General features: G+C 45.3%; 1 long non-coding RNA gene across 1 annotated transcript in view; it reads left to right on the top strand.

The window, feature by feature from the left end:
- Positions 1 to 18,908, top strand: part of LOC142769015 (uncharacterized) — a 637,773-nt gene that overhangs the window by 179,620 nt on the left and 439,245 nt on the right. Inside the window, exon 2 of the long non-coding RNA XR_012885600.1 lies at positions 962 to 1,084. This is a non-coding gene — a long non-coding RNA (uncharacterized LOC142769015). The remainder of the gene's footprint in view (positions 1 to 961; positions 1,085 to 18,908) is intronic.

The raw sequence follows: 18,908 nt of genomic DNA, 5'->3' as shown, positions 1-18,908 counted from the left end.
TTTATCGGTGAGGCCGTGGCTCAGCTGGTTCACCTACAGTTATTACCGCAGAACTTCAACAATCATCAGTGGAACTTTTAGCTGTAGAGTATGCACCACTGCAGCTATAGTGTTATTCAGGTGAAGCGAACTTTCAAAGACTTTGGGTTGAACGACGCAATGCTGCAAGTAAGGCATTATTGAGGTGAAACGAGAGTGACAATGTCTGTAGCAAGAGCCTATATTAGGGCACTTAATATCACATGAAGGTAATATTACATAAAGCCGAATCATGAAGCCGAATCATCGAACCATCACATGAAGCCGAATTTTCTTTTAAAGCATGCACCATAACAAATTAGCCAATATGGAGGTGATGAAGAGAGAAGCCGGAATATCTGCGTAAGCGTGTCGTGCCGAACTTCCTGTGAATTGGGCTGCACTGGAAATGAAACAAAATCAACACATGTCCCAGCTGCTGTATCAGTTTTAGTGCATAGCGCCAAAGAGGAAGAAGATTGGGATGAAGAGGAAGGAAAGGCAGAACGATAACGGAGACGTGCGTCCATCTTGCTATCCTACACTGGTGGATGGGAACGAAGGGCCAAACTTGTTCTGTACCTGTTTTGAAACCTATCGTTATGCATATCCCTTTTTAAAAGTATCACCATGGTGAATGTGTCCCTATTTACACAAGAAGAAGTATTGAGGTGAAGGGGGTAACTAACTGTATGATGGGGTATCTTGCTGAATGTCTTCCCGAAAATGGTACAAAAAGGTAACATGGTCTCTTATGAATTTGTCAACGGTTGCCACTGGGGGCAACTTCTTGTATTTTTTGCAAAACTTGGGACACTCGTAGCAACCTAGAATGATAAATGGGTATATGTCGAATTTTTGGTGATTTTCGGCTTAGGTCTCGATGGATTTGTGGATTGCTAACAAACGAGCTACATCATTTTCTAATTTTTTTTCTCTCCAGTACCACCAATTACCGCCCCCCTACGTGCGATCCAGCATTTGTATCCTGGTTCTCGTGTGTATCTTCTCAATTCACCTATACTTTTGAAAAACTGGCACATCCTACAGCAACATCCTAAAAAATGTAAGTAGTCAAAATGCTTTGCGTGCGCGAGACGGTGGTGTTGGCTTCTCTGAGCTTTCGCTTCTGAGATGGCTATACGACAGTTGAGCCACTTGTTCCGGCCATACAGCTCAACCTATTCTGAATAGCTTGCTGACTTTTTCACTGCTGTAGTACCACCAATGTCGATATGTACTTCATTTTGTTATTAGCATACTTTTTGGGCAGACCAAGAAGTCTGATTTTTGATGCAGCCTTATGAAACTGCACCTAGACGGTTGTGTAGCGTCAGCTTTATGCGCGAGAATTATCACACTTGCACTTTTGAGTCTGGTGGACAGTGATGAAAGGATGGCGTTTCATTCCTAACTGGTGGTAACCCTGGCGCCAAGCCAATGTCACGGCTAGACAGAGAATTGGGCGCACCGAAAACTCCCATGGTGAAGCGCGCGATACGGCTAGCATTAAAAAAACGACAATAAACTTAAAAATTTATGAATGGTACTGCATTTTACGGCACCCTACTAAATTGGCAAGTTTCATTACTATACATGCTGCGCATCTCTAGAGTACCGACTTTGTTGGCAAAGTTTGAAGACAATTAGTGGCTTTTGGTGATTTCTTGTTTTTGTTTCACGACATTGGCTCGAAAGTGAATGGCGAAGCTGGAATTTGCCCAGCACGACTGCCCAGGATAAAAACCGTAAACTCACAATCTCTCATTGTTTCTTGCAATTATGTTGCAATTATTGCTACACGTTTTGTAGCATTAAAGCCTCACGTGGCCTACCTCTGACTGAGCATGGCTACTACTTCCGATACCGTCACCACATCGTCAGAAAGGGACGTCTCTGGCGACGATGTACGGTATTTTCTTTGCACACGAGTACACATTCGTTTACTTGAACATGACATTAGTTTTGACCAAATTTTATTGCATAGACTTTATTGCCCACAACTGAACGTTAGTTGCCCACAACTGACGTTCATGCCACTGCCGGTAAGATATTACAGAGCATCGTCTGGTCTCGACAAATATCGCAAGGCATCTTCGCTAGCGAGAAGTATAACTTATTTGCCTTAATAAAGCAGTATTGAGGTGAAATCAGGTGTTGAACACACAAGCCAGAAAGAAGCAGGTGTGGGATAGAAAGATGATCGTGCTTCAATATTCTTTCTCTTCTTTTCTGGCTGATAAATGTTCCGGTTAAGATAACGCTTCCTCAAAAAAAGGCAATTTTAGAACCGACCTGGTTCACAATAGCTGGCAAGTTTTCTTTTTCTTTGAAGCCTATGATGTGAGAGGCCTCCTTAGCTCACGTTGCGTAGTTACCTAGGCCATTTTTGGACCATCACGTGAATGCTTTACCTCCTATTTTTCTGTAGTGGTGTAAAAGTGTGCCGAGTTGGAGTGTTCACCTTGCAGTTAAATCAGCTGTCCTCATTTGGAGCTGTCTTGGCGTCTGCAGATGACGTGTCTACTGATGTGCCATGCGCTACTGGACTACGTGTCGCAAGGTGTGTGGGACTTCACATCTGCGGCACATAACATGAGAACTGCTAAAGTTGTCTGCCAATCATCATATCAACCATGTAGTTATTTGCATCAATAAAACTTGTAGCTGGGTAAGTTGGTTCATACTTCAAGGTAAACTCGTGTGCGCTAATGAAGACGGGGGTACAGGAAGAACAAACAGGGACACGTGCAAACAGGCACGAACAGGCACTAACGAGAAATATTCGTTCAGCTGTGGTATACATTGATTTTCTGCAAGCAGTACCGTGTAGGGTATGACGACATCAGCAAGGTTCACTACGGGCCTAGTGTGAAATAAAGGAAAAGTCTATGGTTGTGTGCTTGGTGGCAGAGGTGTGTGCCATCTAATTAGCTGTGTGGTACCTAATTATGCCTTGACGTTACAGACGAAAAACAATCCAATGCTTTGTCGGGAAAAGAGGATACATCATCGATCCATGATTTTTTTTTCATCCCAGGAGGGTCTGAATGAAGTGGGATTCGTCCTTCTTTGCCTCTTAAAGACAAATTACATCAAGGTAAACTGGTGTCTGCAAATAAAGACAAGGACACAGAAAGAACAAACTGTGACCTGCTCTTGCGTAAGCTAGGCGTGTCTCAATATTGATTCGGGCAGTAGCGGCTGCAGGACACTGCGTACGGATGCGTGTTTGTTTGAAGGAGGCGTCAGGCCACCACTTGCTGCTTGCTAAGGGCGTCGTGCGCGGAGAGACAGTGAGCACTTTCAGATATATTATGCGCTGCAATTATTTAGCATTATCAATGAATCATAAATGGTATTAGGGATTACCTAAAAAATACAGTGCTGCTTGAACATCTGCAACCACTTAACGTTAGTTTGTTCACAATAAATCGAACTTCAATAACAGCAGAAATGAGATATAATTCACAATCTACGCCTTCAAGAAAGTTATTTCGACAATGGAGTGAAGGATTAAGGAAAGGTACCAGAAGACAGTCAAGTGATAGAGCTAGGGAAACTCAGTAGGATTACTTGCACAAATCGTGTCGTTTGCCACATAGTCTTCTTCTTCTTCTTACTGTTATATTATTCTTCTTATTATTATTATTAGTAGTAGTAGTAGTATTTTATATTATTATTATTATTATAAAACAACAGGTGGCATTCTCGTGCTTGAGTGTGTGTGCGTTTTCTATTCCTTTCCGTCCATTTTACCACGTTGCCTTTTCATGTCCATTTCCCTTTTCTAGTGCGTGGTAGCAAACCAGAAATTTTTTTCTGGTTAACCTCCATGCCTCTCACTCAATCTTATTCTCTATATCTCTGTCTTAATATTGTAAATCAGTGCATCTTAAGCGTTCTATAACTACAGCTGAGTTTTTTTGCTAAGGTTATCTCATGTTTACCTACACTTCTAGTCGTACAATAAAAGGTGCTTGATTTGAATTCGAAGGGTACTATAAAATTGCTCGAAATAAGCGGAGTTCGAATCGGAAGACCATTGAAAGAATGAACGAGAATTGTGCCACTCGGTGCGAATAGAGTCCAGGGAAGCCACCTCTGGACTCGCTGCCGCAAATCAGGCTATACTACATGTTTGTAGCTGGGGAGTTTGTAAATTAGGTCCACGCTCTACCAGTGAACTGAATTTACTGGTGAGTCAGTGACACACCAAAAACAGGCAACGACATGCAGTCACGTGAGCAGTAAGCCTTAATGCCAAAATACATGAATATATTGGTGCTTTCAAATTACTTTCAATTGCATGGCAGGCTTAACATAATACAAATTTACGTTATGTGTTTTTCAGTTTGTTAAGAACAATGAAGAAATTGTCCAAGGGTGCACAGCTAAAGGCAAGCATTGCCTTACTTGGCCATGTGACCAACACACCAATATCGGCAGAAATGCAACCTTTACAATCACAACATACGTGTAAGTCAATCACTGCGCTTGTTTTACGCAGATGAATGTAATGAGTAAATTGGGTGGTAAAGATGAATGTAAAGATGAATATAAAGGGCTGTGCTGAGACCAGGGTGTCATTTTGAATTAACTGTAACTCCTAATTAACAGACTTTGTATTACCGATCTTTTACACAATTATTCATTCGTGTTTTTAAATGTTCAGGCACTGTGTACATATGTAATTTAGGTCTTATATTATCTCATTCTGCAAGGAACGTACCCAAATTTTTATTCAATGCCGTGAGGACCTCTGTGTGCATCTAAAGGAATTAAGTTAAAGGAAAAATTTCCTTTAGAGAGTTAGACCCGGAAATTAAGAAAAGGGAGGCATTATCAGACGCGAAATGTAAAAATTTCAAACGCCTTGGCATGGGCCTAATGTATGACACTTTCTCACTCTTTGATGCTCACTCTTTGATATTGCACTTTCTCACACTTTATCACTCTGGGGAAACCCTAACGCTGAACGCAATAGCTATATCCTATCCCTGATGCGTTTTCAACCACTTAGTGTATACTTTTTATTGTATGTTGTTAACCTGAAAGTTAAAAGTGTGGATAACTACCACGTAATCGATAAAGTTTAAAATGGCTTGTGTCATTGAAGTTTTCGCTTATGACTACATTATGTTTATTGGGTAGCATATTTTAAACAACTAGTAACTAAGCGCGTGAAATGTTTTGAATCTTGCTGTGCACCCACTATGTCCTCTTAAGAAATACACGCAGTAACGTGTGTGTCTTTTTGTAATTGGTTTGGTGGTCTACTTTAAACCACCAAGTTGTTATGGTATTCCCATGTTCTGACGCCTGATGCCAATGTACGCTTGTATCACGTAGTATCACCAGAGTCCTTCAATACTTTTACTGGTCATGAAGCTTCTGCGAAACTTTGATATAGGGAGAGGAAAAACAATTGGGGGAACCTCCTCCGCGCGTGGGCATCGAAGCGGTTCAGGCGCTGCTATGGTACGGCGCGTGTTGGAACTGCGAAACGTGATTTAATCCAACCAATAATACGATACGATAACTTTTTTGTAATCTTACGATTTGTCACTGTTTCATTTCAGGTGTCAATAATGAATTTTAATCAAAGAGGGTGACGCAGTGAAGAAGCAATGGTACGCTGGTGGCCGTTGCGGCGCACGTGAATCTGTGTAATTGTTAACTTTAGGAATTTCGTAAAAATCATTTTTTTGTTTAGTGACATTCGCTCCGTCAATGCGTACATTGTACCTCTGGAGTGCAATACTTACAGAAACCGGCATCTTGAAAAAATGCTAGAAGTCTCCAAAACACTCGAACTGTGTGTTTAGAAACTGTGGCTAACAATTTAGAGTACTGGGTACTCTACACTCGAACTTGAATTACTACGTATCTGCACCCACACGTTCGTGTAAGCCTGGCTATGGTATTTTTATTTAAAGTTACTGAATCACACCTTCATATTGCAGCAACAACTGCTGCTTTATGCTGATGAAGTAAACACCGTTCTAGCTCAGCATATGTGATGCGAAGCGCGTGAAGAATGTGATCTTTCGTCACCATCATTTTCTTTTTTACTTCCTCGGCACTTCTTACTAATTACTGTGAAGCGCATCCAAAATATATGCCGGTTAAATTACGCCTCCCTTTCTTGAACACTTTGCATGCCTCAAAAGGTTGAGCATTTTATAAAGACACTCGACAAGGGCACCATAGAACAACAGTACAAGTACAACAACAAGAAAACGCTGTAAAATAGCTGTATAAAAGTTGCAGCCACATGAACGAACAAAAGGCAGAAGTGGAGAAGGGAAACCATTGCTCCAGCAAATATGAAACGACAAAGAAAAAATGTGAACGCCGCCCTTGTTGGCCGACAACTTTACGAGGGCGTGATCGTACATCAAGAGAAAGAGAGAGAGAAGCTAATGAATAATGAACTTCGTGGACGAAAAGCGTTTTCTTTCAGTTTTTCGTTCTGCCCGTGGGGGCAAAAAGAGGGTAAATATTCCGCAATTTTCGTAGCCGAAGTTCGTTAGTCACGAGTTTTTCTCTCTCTCTCTCTCTTTCTTGGTGTACGATCACGCCCTCTTTATGTTGCCAGCCAACGTATTCAAGGAACTAAAGAGAATGGAAAGATAAAAAGAAACACCCCTGTTTTATGAAGCAGGTAAAGCACGCCAGGTTGCATTATTTATTTACCACTTCTTTTCAACCTGGGCTCACATCAACAAAACTTCAAGTGGCTTCAATTTATTACTAAGGCGGACAGGAAGATTTTTTATTTCGCTTACTGGCATGTTGCAGCAACAATGTATATAACTGCTTTCAGTATATGCACTGCTTATATGTGCACAAAGTATATATGCGTGAGATAGGCGTTTATACTTAAGCGTGAAGCAGCACGTCGACCCACAATATCAAAATGTGCATTTGCCTTGTACCTGGAATAAAAATAACTATACTTTTGGTCAGGATTCCGTTTAAGCAGATATAAAAACATCAGTTCTTTATTCATGATGGCAGATTAGCATGGGTAGACTTCGGTCTTAGTTATATACTTAAATGTTTAACAGTGCGGGCGAGCGTTCGCATTACAAACGTACGTGTGTTTTGTTGTGGTGATTTCGCAACAATTCGCAATGACCGCTTTGTTTTTCTTTAAGTTTTTGATAACTTCTTCATTTGTTGCTTTTTCAGGTGTTATTAAAGGCACATTTGATTTCTCTATACTACGTGTAACCATAGATCATCTAAAACAGAAAAATGAGTCGGTGTCTTGCACGACAATGTGCTTACACAACACATACCTCTTGTTAGTTTTCATGCTCTTGGAGCACGCAAAACAGAGGATGTATTTTGGGCACAATACAGCGCAACAAAATAAGTAATAATAAATAAAGTTACCTAAACCAACTCGAGACATTTCGCATTAAATCAGGAAAGCCCTCACAAGTTGGCGTTTAAATTAAAGATGCTTACCTAGATAAGCAATGATATTGCTAAGTTTCGACAAAGACTTGGTACGCAAACGAGTTCTGAGTAGGAGAGATACTTCAAACGCAAAATAAAGAAAAAATGAACAGTGTTGATTTCTCCATCTTAAGAAAAGGTGTAACACGAAAAAGGAACGTCTTTTTGCAGAAATAGTTTATTATGTTCAGTACGTTGATATAAGACAGCTAATACAATGGCCGTTTTTGTCTGACAGCTAAAGCATCGTTTAACGCAAATGCATCCACGTTGAAACTTAGTGATACATATCGATACCAATATGTATCACTAACGTCAGTAACGTCCATGATTAATGACTGACTATTGATGTCCTTGAGGTCGTGGATGCCTGTGGTAGGTGAATGGTGAGAGGAAAACCAAAGAAAGTGGTTGGACAGCCACAAGGGGGGAGTGTGGCTGATGATTGTACGCCAAACTTCAGCTATGGTCACCTACTCACGGCATGATAGAGTTATTGAATACCACTGCCCCATTAGAGGGCAAAGGAACGCGCGCTGAGCCTTCTATGTTGACAGTCATCAATTTTTCGCGAGCCGAGCATGAGCTGGGAGCGTGGGGTGTTATCTAAAGAGGTTACATCCATAAAGTTTCCTAAAATTTACTAGAGGGGGCTCTGGCGCTTCGGTTGTTCAGCGAACATGATGTAACGAGGGCAGTGGGCATGGAGCTCGAATATAGAAAAGGAAGAAGACTTGCTGTGATCGCAGGCTTGCGTTCAGTTAGCCCTTGCGCTCAATAAAGCTTTCGTTCGCCGAGTCAACTCCTACTGGTTCAACACCCCGTATCAAGTAGTGGAAGTGCTGGGATACATCTGGTCCTCACCCTGGAACTTCGTAGCCGCACACTCCAACCACCTTCTGCGATGACTGATCCGGGACCGTATCGGGCCGCCACTCCAGGTATCGCACCCATACCTGTCTTCTGCGATGACTGATCCGGGACCGTATCAGGCCGCCACTCCAGGTATCGCACCCATACCTGTCTTCTGCGCTGGCGCTCTCCGGCAGCGCGACCCCCCCCCCATATTTGGTGGCACAGAGGACCAAGATGTGGACAACTGGGGTGCCGAGTATGAACTGGTGAGCGCGTACAATAAGTGGAACGCAGCCGATAAGCTCACAAATGTGAATTTTTACCTGACTGACGTGGCGAAACTATGGTACAGGAATCATCAAAGTGATTTCAGTACCTGGTCGGAATTGGCAAAAACCCTTTCGGAAGTCTTTGGACGTCCTGCTGTCCGCCGCCTTCGTGCTGAACAGCGCTTGCGTGGCAGAATACAGAGAACAGATGAGACTTTCACGAGCTACATCGAAGATGTGCTCTTCCTCTGCCAGCTCGTCAACCCGACTCTGGATGAGGCAGGCAAGATAAAAAAACATAATGAAAGGAATCGACGACGGTGCATTTCAAATGCTTGCTGCGAAGTGTCCCAAGACGGTCGCCGAGGTAATTCAGCTCTGCCAAAGTTATGATGAGCTGCGTAGGCAACGTGCTTCCACATGTTGCGCTGCTCAAGACACCGCGGACCTCTCATTCCTCGACTATTGCCATGACACTGCCGACCACTCTGCTTTAATGCCACTCATAAAGCAATTAATACGCGAGGAGGTCGCCTGGTAGCTATCTATAATCACCAGAACTACTGAGCCGATGACACCCTTATGACCTTCGCTTCGCCAGGTCATTGAATCGCAAGTTGCCGAAGCATTGCCACCAGCTCAGGCTCCACCATCTGTTACCGCACCACTAACATATGCAGCCGCTGCTGCTCGGCCACGCGCTCCCTTGTCTTCGGCTATCTACGAAGCAACTCGCCACGTTTATTCGTCGACGCCACCTGCCCGCCCGTTGACTGTTCCGTCTCCAGCTGTATACGAGACAACTCGGAACGTTTATATGAAGCCGCCGCCTGCACGACCGTTTCCGGCACCTTATTCAGCGACAAGTGCCCCTACCGTCAGCCAATGGCGCACTCCGGATAATCGGCCAATATGTTTTTCATGTGGCATCCCAGGCCACATAGCTCGTCACTGCCGCCGTCACAGCTTCCCTTCTCATGAAATTGCAGGGGCCTCACACTACATGCCCACTCAGCCGCGATATCCCGTTCCTGCCGATCCACCTCTAGACGAACGTACCGGTCACCGCCCATCCGGCTCAAGCCGTCCGCCCTCTCCTCATGGCAGATCTATTTCTCCAATGTTACGTCGCAACAGCCCACCGCGAGGGGAAAACTGACGGGCGCAGTTCCGGAGGCAAGAACTGCGTTGGCAGCAAAAATTTCAAGGCCTAACTGCGGTCCCCCGAACGAAATCAAACTCTATTTTGATGGCATTAAGGTGCACGGACTTGTTGACACTGGAGCTGCCGTATCTGTAATTAGCGAAAAACTGTGCCGAAACTTGAAGAAATTGACCACGCAAGTTACCGACCCATCTTTGCAGACAGCTACGTCCCATCATAATCAGCCTTCAGCTTTGTGCACTGCACGAGTCGTCATTCAAGGTGCAATGTACGTCGTCTCATTTGTAGTTTTATTCCGTTCTTCGCATGACGTTATCCTTGAATGGGACTTTCTTTCGTCAAATTCTGCTTTGGTCGACTGTGCTCGTTCTGAACTCGCGTTGTCTGTGCCGTGCTATGACCCCGACGATGGTGCTTCGTGTAGAGTGTTTGCTGCTTCTGACGTTGACATTGCGCCTTTCTCAGCTGTTGTTGTCTCGGTGTCGTGTGCCTCTCCCCCGAAATCGCCTGTGTTGTTTATTCCATCGGTCCCATCTGCGTGCCGTCGAAATATTATGCTTCCGTTTGCCGTCGTCGTTTTTCGCAACGGTCACGCTGCTCTTTATGTGTGCAATCCCTCGGACAGCCCGTCATCCCTACTACGTGGAGAATGCCTGGGAAGCTACGAACCTTACGAGTGCATTCTTCCGGCTACTATACCCGATTCTACGGTTTCGCTCCCAATTTGTGCTGTCACTCCTACCAACACGCGTAATGATGTTCTCGACGTATTCTCGGATGCCATCGACTCTGAGCTCGCACCAACTCAGCGCGAAGAGATTATAAATCTTTTACTCCGCTTTCGCTCTTCATTCGATCGTGACCAGTCAGGCTTAGGCAGAACCTCTGCGGTCGTTCACCGTACTGACACCGGTCAACAAGCCCCGCTAAGACAGCGTCCGTACCGTGTGTCATCTGCTGAACGCCGTGTCATCAACGAACAAGTGGACGACATGTTGAAACGTGGCATCATCGAGCCCTCCAACAGTCCCTGGGCTTCATCGGTTGTTCTCGTCAAGAAAAAAGACGGATCCATCCGTTTCTACGTTGACTACCGCCGACTCAACAAGATAACGCGCAAAGACGTATACCCTCTGCCGCGCATCGATGATTCTCTGGACTGCCTACAAGGTGCAGAGTTCTTTTCTTTGTTAGATTTAGGCTCCGGCTACTGGCAGGTGCCCATGACAGTGGGTGACCGCCCGAAGACAGCCTTTGTAACACCGGATGGACTATATGAATTCACCGTTATGCCCTTTGGCCTCTGCAATGCGCCTGCCACTTTCGAAAAGATTATGGATACCATCTTGCGAGGTCTGAAATGGAAAACGTGCCTCTGTTATTTGGACGACATTGTGGTATTTTCAAGCGACTTTGCGACCCACCTCAGCCGCCTCGAGCAAGTTCTTACGGGCCTTTCCACGGCGGGACTTCAACTTAACTTGAAGAAATGCCACTTCGGCGCTCGCAAGCTTGTAATTCTCGGCCATGTTGTTTCTAAGGACGGCATTCTCTCGGACCCTACGGAACTTAATGCAGTCGCGGCGTTCCCAAAGCCAACCACCATCAAAGAGCTTCGAAGCTTCATCGGCCTATGTTCTTACTTCCGGCGCTACGTCCGCACTTTCGCCTCCATTATCGCCCCCTTGACCAATCTTCTTGCCGGAAGTTCTGATTTGTCAGCATGGTCGCAGGCGTGTGATGATGCATTTCAGGAACTCCGACGGCTCCTCACCCCGCCTCCCATACTCCGACATTTCGAACCGTCTGCTCCAACGGAGCTTCATACAGACGCTAGTGGTGTCAGGCTAGGGGCTATACTGGCCCAACGCAAGGATGGCTTTGACGAGTACGTCGTTGCCTATGCCAGCCGCACCCTCAGTAAAGCCGAGAAGAATTACAGTGTAACTGAAAAGGAGTGCCTTGCCATTATTTGCGCAATCGGAAAATTTCGGTCTTATTTATATGGACGTCCGTTTGATATTGTAACAGACCACCATGCGCTTTGCTGGTTATCTTCACTAAAAGACCCTAATGGTCGGCTCGCTCGTTGGGCATTGCGGTTACAGGAGTTCGATATCCGTGTTTTCTACCGTTCTGGCCGTAAGCATTCCGACGCCGATGCTTTGTCACGTTTGCCATTGGCTTCAGAGCCTGTCGGCTTGCCTATCTCCACCAGTGCTGCCTTGGCCATCAGCATTTCGGACATGCCTTCCGAGCAACGCAAAGATGCTTAGATTTCTTCTCTTTTTAACATGCTCTCAAACCGGACGCCCGCTCCAGTTTCCAGGACGCTTCGCCGTCAAGCAGGACACTTCGCTATTCGGGATAACCTGCTTTACCGCCGAAACTACACCTTGATGGGTCGTAAGTGGTTGCTCGTCATTCCCCGACATCTGCGCTCTGACATCTGTGCCCCGTTCCACGAAGATCCGCAATGTGGCCACGCTGGTGTGTTAAAAACATACACTCGCTTGCAGCTGCGGTACTAATGGCGCCGTATGTACCATTTCGTTCGCTGTTACGTAAGGTCTTGCCTTACGTGCCAGCGACGCAAAATGCCCACTCAGCATGCCACAGGTCCCTTGCAGCCGTTGCCATGTCCGGCACGAGCTTTCGATCGTGTCGGAATCGACCTTTACGGTCCGCTTCCCTATACTTCGAGTAGCAACCGCTGGGTCATTGTCGATATCGACCACCTAACGCGGTACGCTGAAACAGCTGCGTTACCTTCTGCTACCGCAAAAGACGTTGCGTGTTTTATACTGCAAAACCTGGTTTTAAGGCATGGAGCACCTCGAGAGTTACTAAGCGACCGCGGCCGCGTTTTTCTCTCCGATGCTATCAAAGCGTTGTTGAGCGAGTGTCGCATCGTACACCGCACTACCACAGCCTATCATCCGCAAACTAATGGGATGACAGAGCATTTTAATCGTACACTCGGGGATATGCTGGCCAAGTACGCTTCATCCGACCAGTCAAATTGGGATAGCATACTGCCTTTTGTGACACATGCTTACAACACTGCAACGCAAAGCACCACTGGATTTTCGCCTTTCTTCTTTATGGACGCGAGCCATCATCAACAATGATTACTATTCTTCCTTATCGACCGGACCCTTCAGAGATGACTACCGTTTCTCGAGCAGCAGCACACGCTGAAGAATGTCGGAAGCTTGCTCGTGCGTTCACGTCACATGACCAGACGCGCCAAAAACATCGCCACGACGCGTCAACCACGCCTATGGGCTTTGCTCCGAACTCACTGGTGTGGTTATGGATTACTTTTACTCCTCCAGGACTCTCCCACAAGCTTTCGTCCAGGTACCATGACCCTTATCGAGTTGTACGCCAAACATCCCCTGTCAACTACCTGGTCGAGCCGCTGGATGCATCTCCGGACAAGCGCCGTCGGGGACAAGAAATCGTACACATCTCTTGGCCTAAGCCAAACCATGACCCTTCTGTGTACACCTGTCCTTAGGTCGCCAGTATGACTCCCTCATCACCCGGAGTGATTGTAACGAGGGCAGTGGACATGGAGCTCGAATATAGCAAAAGAAGAAGACGCTGTGATCGCAGGCTTGCGATCAGTTAGCCCTTGCGCTCAATAAAGCATTTGTTCGCCGAGTCAACTCTTGCTGGTTCAACACCCCGTTTCAATGGTAATGATGGCGAATCGTGAGCGTTTGATATCCGCTGCACACACGCACACAGCTCACTCACGCTTGCACATGACAGAACCACGGCATGCAGACTTGCCCTCACGCCGACCGGAAGGAATGGTATGCTTACTTTTGGTTGCATGGTGCTCTAAACGTCATCCACAACTCGTTTAAATGCGCATCACGTTCGAATTCACAGTTTAGCGCGACATTAGGCGTGGAATTTTTTTTAGAATGTACGTCTCTCAAGTCTTGGTGAATTCCCTGGCACAACGCACTTTTTTTGTGGTATAACGGTCAGTTCAAGCGCACGAATAAACAGAACAGAAGAGAGGGCACTTTTGTGCTAAACGAAAAGCTTGCAGGATGCTTCGGCTTCGACTTCAAAAGTTGAAAATGACAGCGTAGTCAGACCCCATGCGCTAGCCTAGCTCCTGATCTCGGTGCGTGACTCGAACATGCCTTCAGGATACAAACATTTGCGCACGTAACATCAGCTGTTTCACACTATACTATAGTGGCTACTGTAAATGTAATTGCACCCTGACCACTACTCCATAATTATTCCATTTGCGAATCACTCAACGGCCGACTACGCGTTCATAAGTCAACAACCCAACCTATGCAGCTGCTCAGTTTGTTGTTGATTCTGTTTCTGATGATCATAAAATATATCAGAGTACTTTGTGAAGGGTGGGCCTTTAAACACCAACTCGATGTGCCGTTCACATGTTCTCACTCCTGGCGCAATTCTACGCTTCTGCCAAATAATATTAGTCTAAGGCGGGGCAAACTAAGACGCGGGGCAAAATGTGACATTTTGATTTGCTGACCTTTGTAGCTAATACAAAAGGCACCTTCTTTTCTTTCTTTATTCTAGCGATAGGTTTTGGAGCCTGTTCACGTTGTCATGTGCGAATGCCGATGATATCTCACAGCACTCACGCGGGAAAAATTACGCGGCTGATGTCAGTGTGTTAGTGACCTCTTCAAAAAGGGGATGAAATTCTGTTCGACCAAACATTCATATATATACGAAGCTGTTGCGGCGTTATTACAAGAACGTAGGTGTTTATTATGCTCGTTTATGCTTCTAGTACATAACATGAAATGTTAGTTTAGTTGATTTGGTGCCCCAAAAGCAGAATTTTCCCGGAATTCGATAATGTACATGGAGCAAAACGGGACAAAGTGACATGAAGTTGCCTTAGAGAGTGTCTTAGGAAACCATTTCTATAAACTAAATATATATTATATTCATTTGTATAGGAGAGTTCGAACATTCAAGAGAATATCAAATAAAGCTTCCTGGGAGGATAACGACATGAAAAGGCACTGATTGCATTGAGGACAGACTACACTCTAATGATCCTGTATTGAAGCTGTCCCGTGCTCTTGAGTATGCTATAAAAGAAGCGCATAAACAATTGAAAGATTTTTCAGCTAAATTCGTTCACACAAAATTCTGAGAATTGTCGACTTTAGAAGACATTTTGCTTACGCCGAAATTTTAAAATTGACAAGCGCTAGAAAATCTGAAGTTTATCACCCCACAAGTCCCGACTGGCGAAGTTGAAATCCCCGAAACGCCCATGGATTTCTGCATGAAAACAACAGTAAGCGAAGAAGACGCGTCATAAAATAGCTAGTTTTCAGTCGTTTATCAATCTAATCAAGGGCAAGCATTCAACAAAACTGGCAAAAGAAAGATTGACGGTGTTTCATCTGCAAAGCGTTTTGAAGCAACACAGTGCCATGGTCTGCCTGGACTCAGTTCCTGGAGTGCAAGTACTGGGCTTGTAAATACTGCGTGCAATAAAACCCACGGAGTGAACTTCAAGTGCGTGTACTGCAGCAACAGAAGAGATGAAATTTTTTCCCCGACTGTTTCGTTTTTCTCATCTGGTTTGGGGCTTGGGGAAAAGTGAGATATGTGGTGTATTTCTTATTTGTTATTATAATAAATTTTCGAACTGTCAACTAGACAAGTGCACGGGACATTTTTTTTCCGTCTTGGGTCTTGTTCAGCCCGAAAAGGGCGTGCTCCCACCCGCTCGAGCACGTACTGGTGTTTTAAATGTGGCCCGTACCGAGCCCCAGCCTGAAAGGTTTGGGCCCAGCCCTGACCAGCCGATTTCATCCAATTACGCTTTGAGCATAAACTAGGCGCTGTCCCAACTTCGGTCATTGCGAAGATACCTATCGCACACAAAATATATGCTGGTGTTCTAAGAACTTCTTTTAGTGTCCTGACGTGCGCGGGTACTGTGTATACACTTTGGTTAGCTACAAAGAAATAATTACAAAGAAATACAAGGGGTAAATGAAGTCATAGCTAGCTTCTCGTCTACGTAGACCACATAAAGTAAGAAAAAATGGCCGACACTTGTAGTCTGGGTCTTTATAGGTTGAATATGCGTAGGGCCTGTTGAGTAGAAGTATCAAGTCTCTTGCAAATTTGACTTATTGCACAAATCAACGAAAAAAGAAAACGAAAAAAGAACGCCTTCCCGCTGCTTCCGAGAGGAATACGCCAGGCTGGGCAGCGTTTTAAAAATTGAAGCTGTCGTGTCCACTCCGCAACAGGTGACTCTCTCCGACGTACAGTACATTTTCACGCTCAGAACAGGAAAGTTCTTTGACCCACCCTTCTTCCCCGATTCGCCAACCCCACACTACCATGGATCTGTCAAAGCAAGCAGCACCCATTTGCTAGCAAGCCACCGCCTTCGCTCTTTCCTGAAGATGCCTCTGTGGTCGTCTTCGTGTAGGAACCTTCCAACTTTTAAAAGTTTGTCTTAAAACAAAAACAAATTAAGAGATTCCAAAATAACTGTATACTTGAGCGTTTGTGTTGATCAGCTGGTGGCTTTTTCAGCGCTTCTTGACGAACGCCCCACCCCGTTCGACATGGAGAGTGACGCCGAGAATGGACGGGAAGCGGGAGAATCGGTTGCTTTATCACCGATGGCCGAAAGCCTCGGTGCAAATACTGGAGTGAAGTCCGAGTGCCTGTGGCCCTCGGTTGTGGTTGAAGGCTTGCAGCTATTGGCAGCTACAATGGAGGAGAATGAGATGTGTGGCATAAAGAGAAAAAAAAATGGCGAAAGTGGCTACTATAGTGGCGAAAGAAAGATAGAAGGCAAAGAATCCAACTTTCAACAGGGCTAGCGCCCGTGTCAATGGAATTCGCACGCGGATAGAGCATATTCTACTGCTTCAGAAGGTCTCATTTCTGAAGGCGTCAGCTTTCAGTTGTCAAAATATTATGATAAGTTCAAACGATAAGTTCAAACAACAAAGTCAAACAGCATACGCACTCTCGTATACCGATATGTACAAGAACCGGGCTTACTACGGGCCTGACCCGAGCGCAAATACCACGAGGCTAAGCCCACCCGAACCCAAATCAACAATTTGTTACCCGGCCCGTGGGCTGGGCCGGGTCAGTGCAGTGCTCTAGTGGCAGCATTATCATATTTATGTAAAAAACACCTGAAGCCCAGAGAGAAGTTTCTGCATTGACGTTTATTGGTAGCTAGTGAAATAAAAAATACGCATCCCCTCTTTTCGAATTTGTGTCGCATTTTGCCGAAAGCATTCGACAATTTGTCCGATAGATGTATTCTAGACTCGTATCTCCTGCCTTGATATGGAGGAAAAGTTTTACACATTTGTTGTACAGTCCTTTCTTGGAGGCTGGAGGGCCACGAAATTGGATGACCTTAGGTTAGAGCCTTACGATCTTAAGCAACGGGATATACCACAGGGGTCAGTTATCTCACTGCTACTGTTTGACGTACCAATGCAGGTCTTGGCCGTCGAGCTTGAACGGATGCCGGGTATTGGCTCCGCAATATATTCAAACAACATCACCATATGGTGCTATGGCGGGTCGGACGGTTATGTGAAAGACACAATACAAGACGCAGTGCATTGCGTAGAGAAACACGTCAGAAACCTGTGTCTCCGACTCTCACCTTCTAAATGAGAGTGTACTGTATCACCCAGCTAAAAGGGGACCCAATCCTAGAGGGTGGAGGCCTCCCGAGGAGCTAAATATTAAAGTGTAAATGTCATCTGGTTATGAGATATTCAGAGTTCCTTATCTCCCGATGCTAGGCATGATTATTGAAGCTAACGGTCAGCAAGATCGTACTATAGATAAACCTACAAGGTATGCAGCAGGGGTAATCACACTTATCACCAAGGTTTATAACAGGAAAAGAGAACTTAAGGAAGATAATCTCATGAGGATTTTTCAAGTGTTTATTGAGCCATGTGAATTAAGTCATCCTTATGCACAGATGACAAAAACACAAAATTAACAAGCTGAACACGCTCACCAGGAAGATTATTAAACGATTCATAGCGCTCCCAATGCGCACAAGCACAGAGAACTTAGCGAACCTCGGCATTCACAACCCATTAAAGAAACTGATCGAAGCACAGCAGACCACACATATTGCCAGACTCTCGACTTCTGCGACGGGAAGTGGTATCCTGGCTAAGATTGCGATAAATTAGACCACAATAAAAGACAGGAGCGCTAAACTTTCAAATCATGTGTGGTAGGCTATTATGGTTTTGAACGTGCATCGGATTTTCAATACTGGCATTAGAATAGCTCGCGTGCACGAAGCTGATTCATGGCCTTTAGACGCTGCCCAGTACGAAGGCGACTTCAGTCACTGTGTTGGAAACGTATATATATATATATATATATATATATATATATATATATATATATATATATATATAGAGAGAGAGAGAGAGAGAGATAAAGGGCCTGGTATTATAGGTCGTGCCAATCATTGGCTTCTGGCTTCCAAGGCGAAGCTGCTGGTCATTGCTCTGACGCTTCTCAAGTCAGACAGGACGGAAATTATTACGGACTGCAGGTCAGCCCCTAGAGTTTCTCGACTGAAGCGGTCTGTGAGGAGGTTGCTGGAGCTCTTCAGGGAAGCGTGATTAATCATCACGTCATTACATAGTTCCCGGCGCAAGAGGGCACCATAGTGGGTAGGCTGGTTAACGTTAGTGAGTTGTCCCATGCGATGGTGCGAGGTCTTGCTGTCCGCGCCGGGCTTTGGGACACCGGTGTGCCGGGTGGGGCTGGTGACGGGCTTGGTCCGGTCTGTTTAAACGCCAACCCACCCCGTTTGAGAGGCATTATTTCTGCTTTCAACAGGATCACTAGCCACTACCAGATGAATTGCAGGGCTTTACACTTGCCCGCATGGAAATATTGTGAGGCCCCAGGTCACCAGGTCGTCACTCTTCATCTGCTGCAGACGAAGTCATATCCAACACTCTCCGCGTTCTGCAGGTACATGGAGGTCTCCCCTCTAAGTCACGACTGTGTGGCAGTTATTGAGTTTAAGCTCATGTTCTGGAGTACCCCTCTTTGCAGCACCACACGAACCA

This window comes from Rhipicephalus microplus, chromosome 1, assembly GCF_043290135.1.
Source record: "Rhipicephalus microplus isolate Deutch F79 chromosome 1, USDA_Rmic, whole genome shotgun sequence".
Lineage (NCBI taxonomy): Eukaryota > Metazoa > Arthropoda > Arachnida > Ixodida > Ixodidae > Rhipicephalus > Rhipicephalus microplus.
Note: the sequence above shows the minus strand (reverse complement) of the source record. Positions and strands in the feature narration are given on the sequence as shown.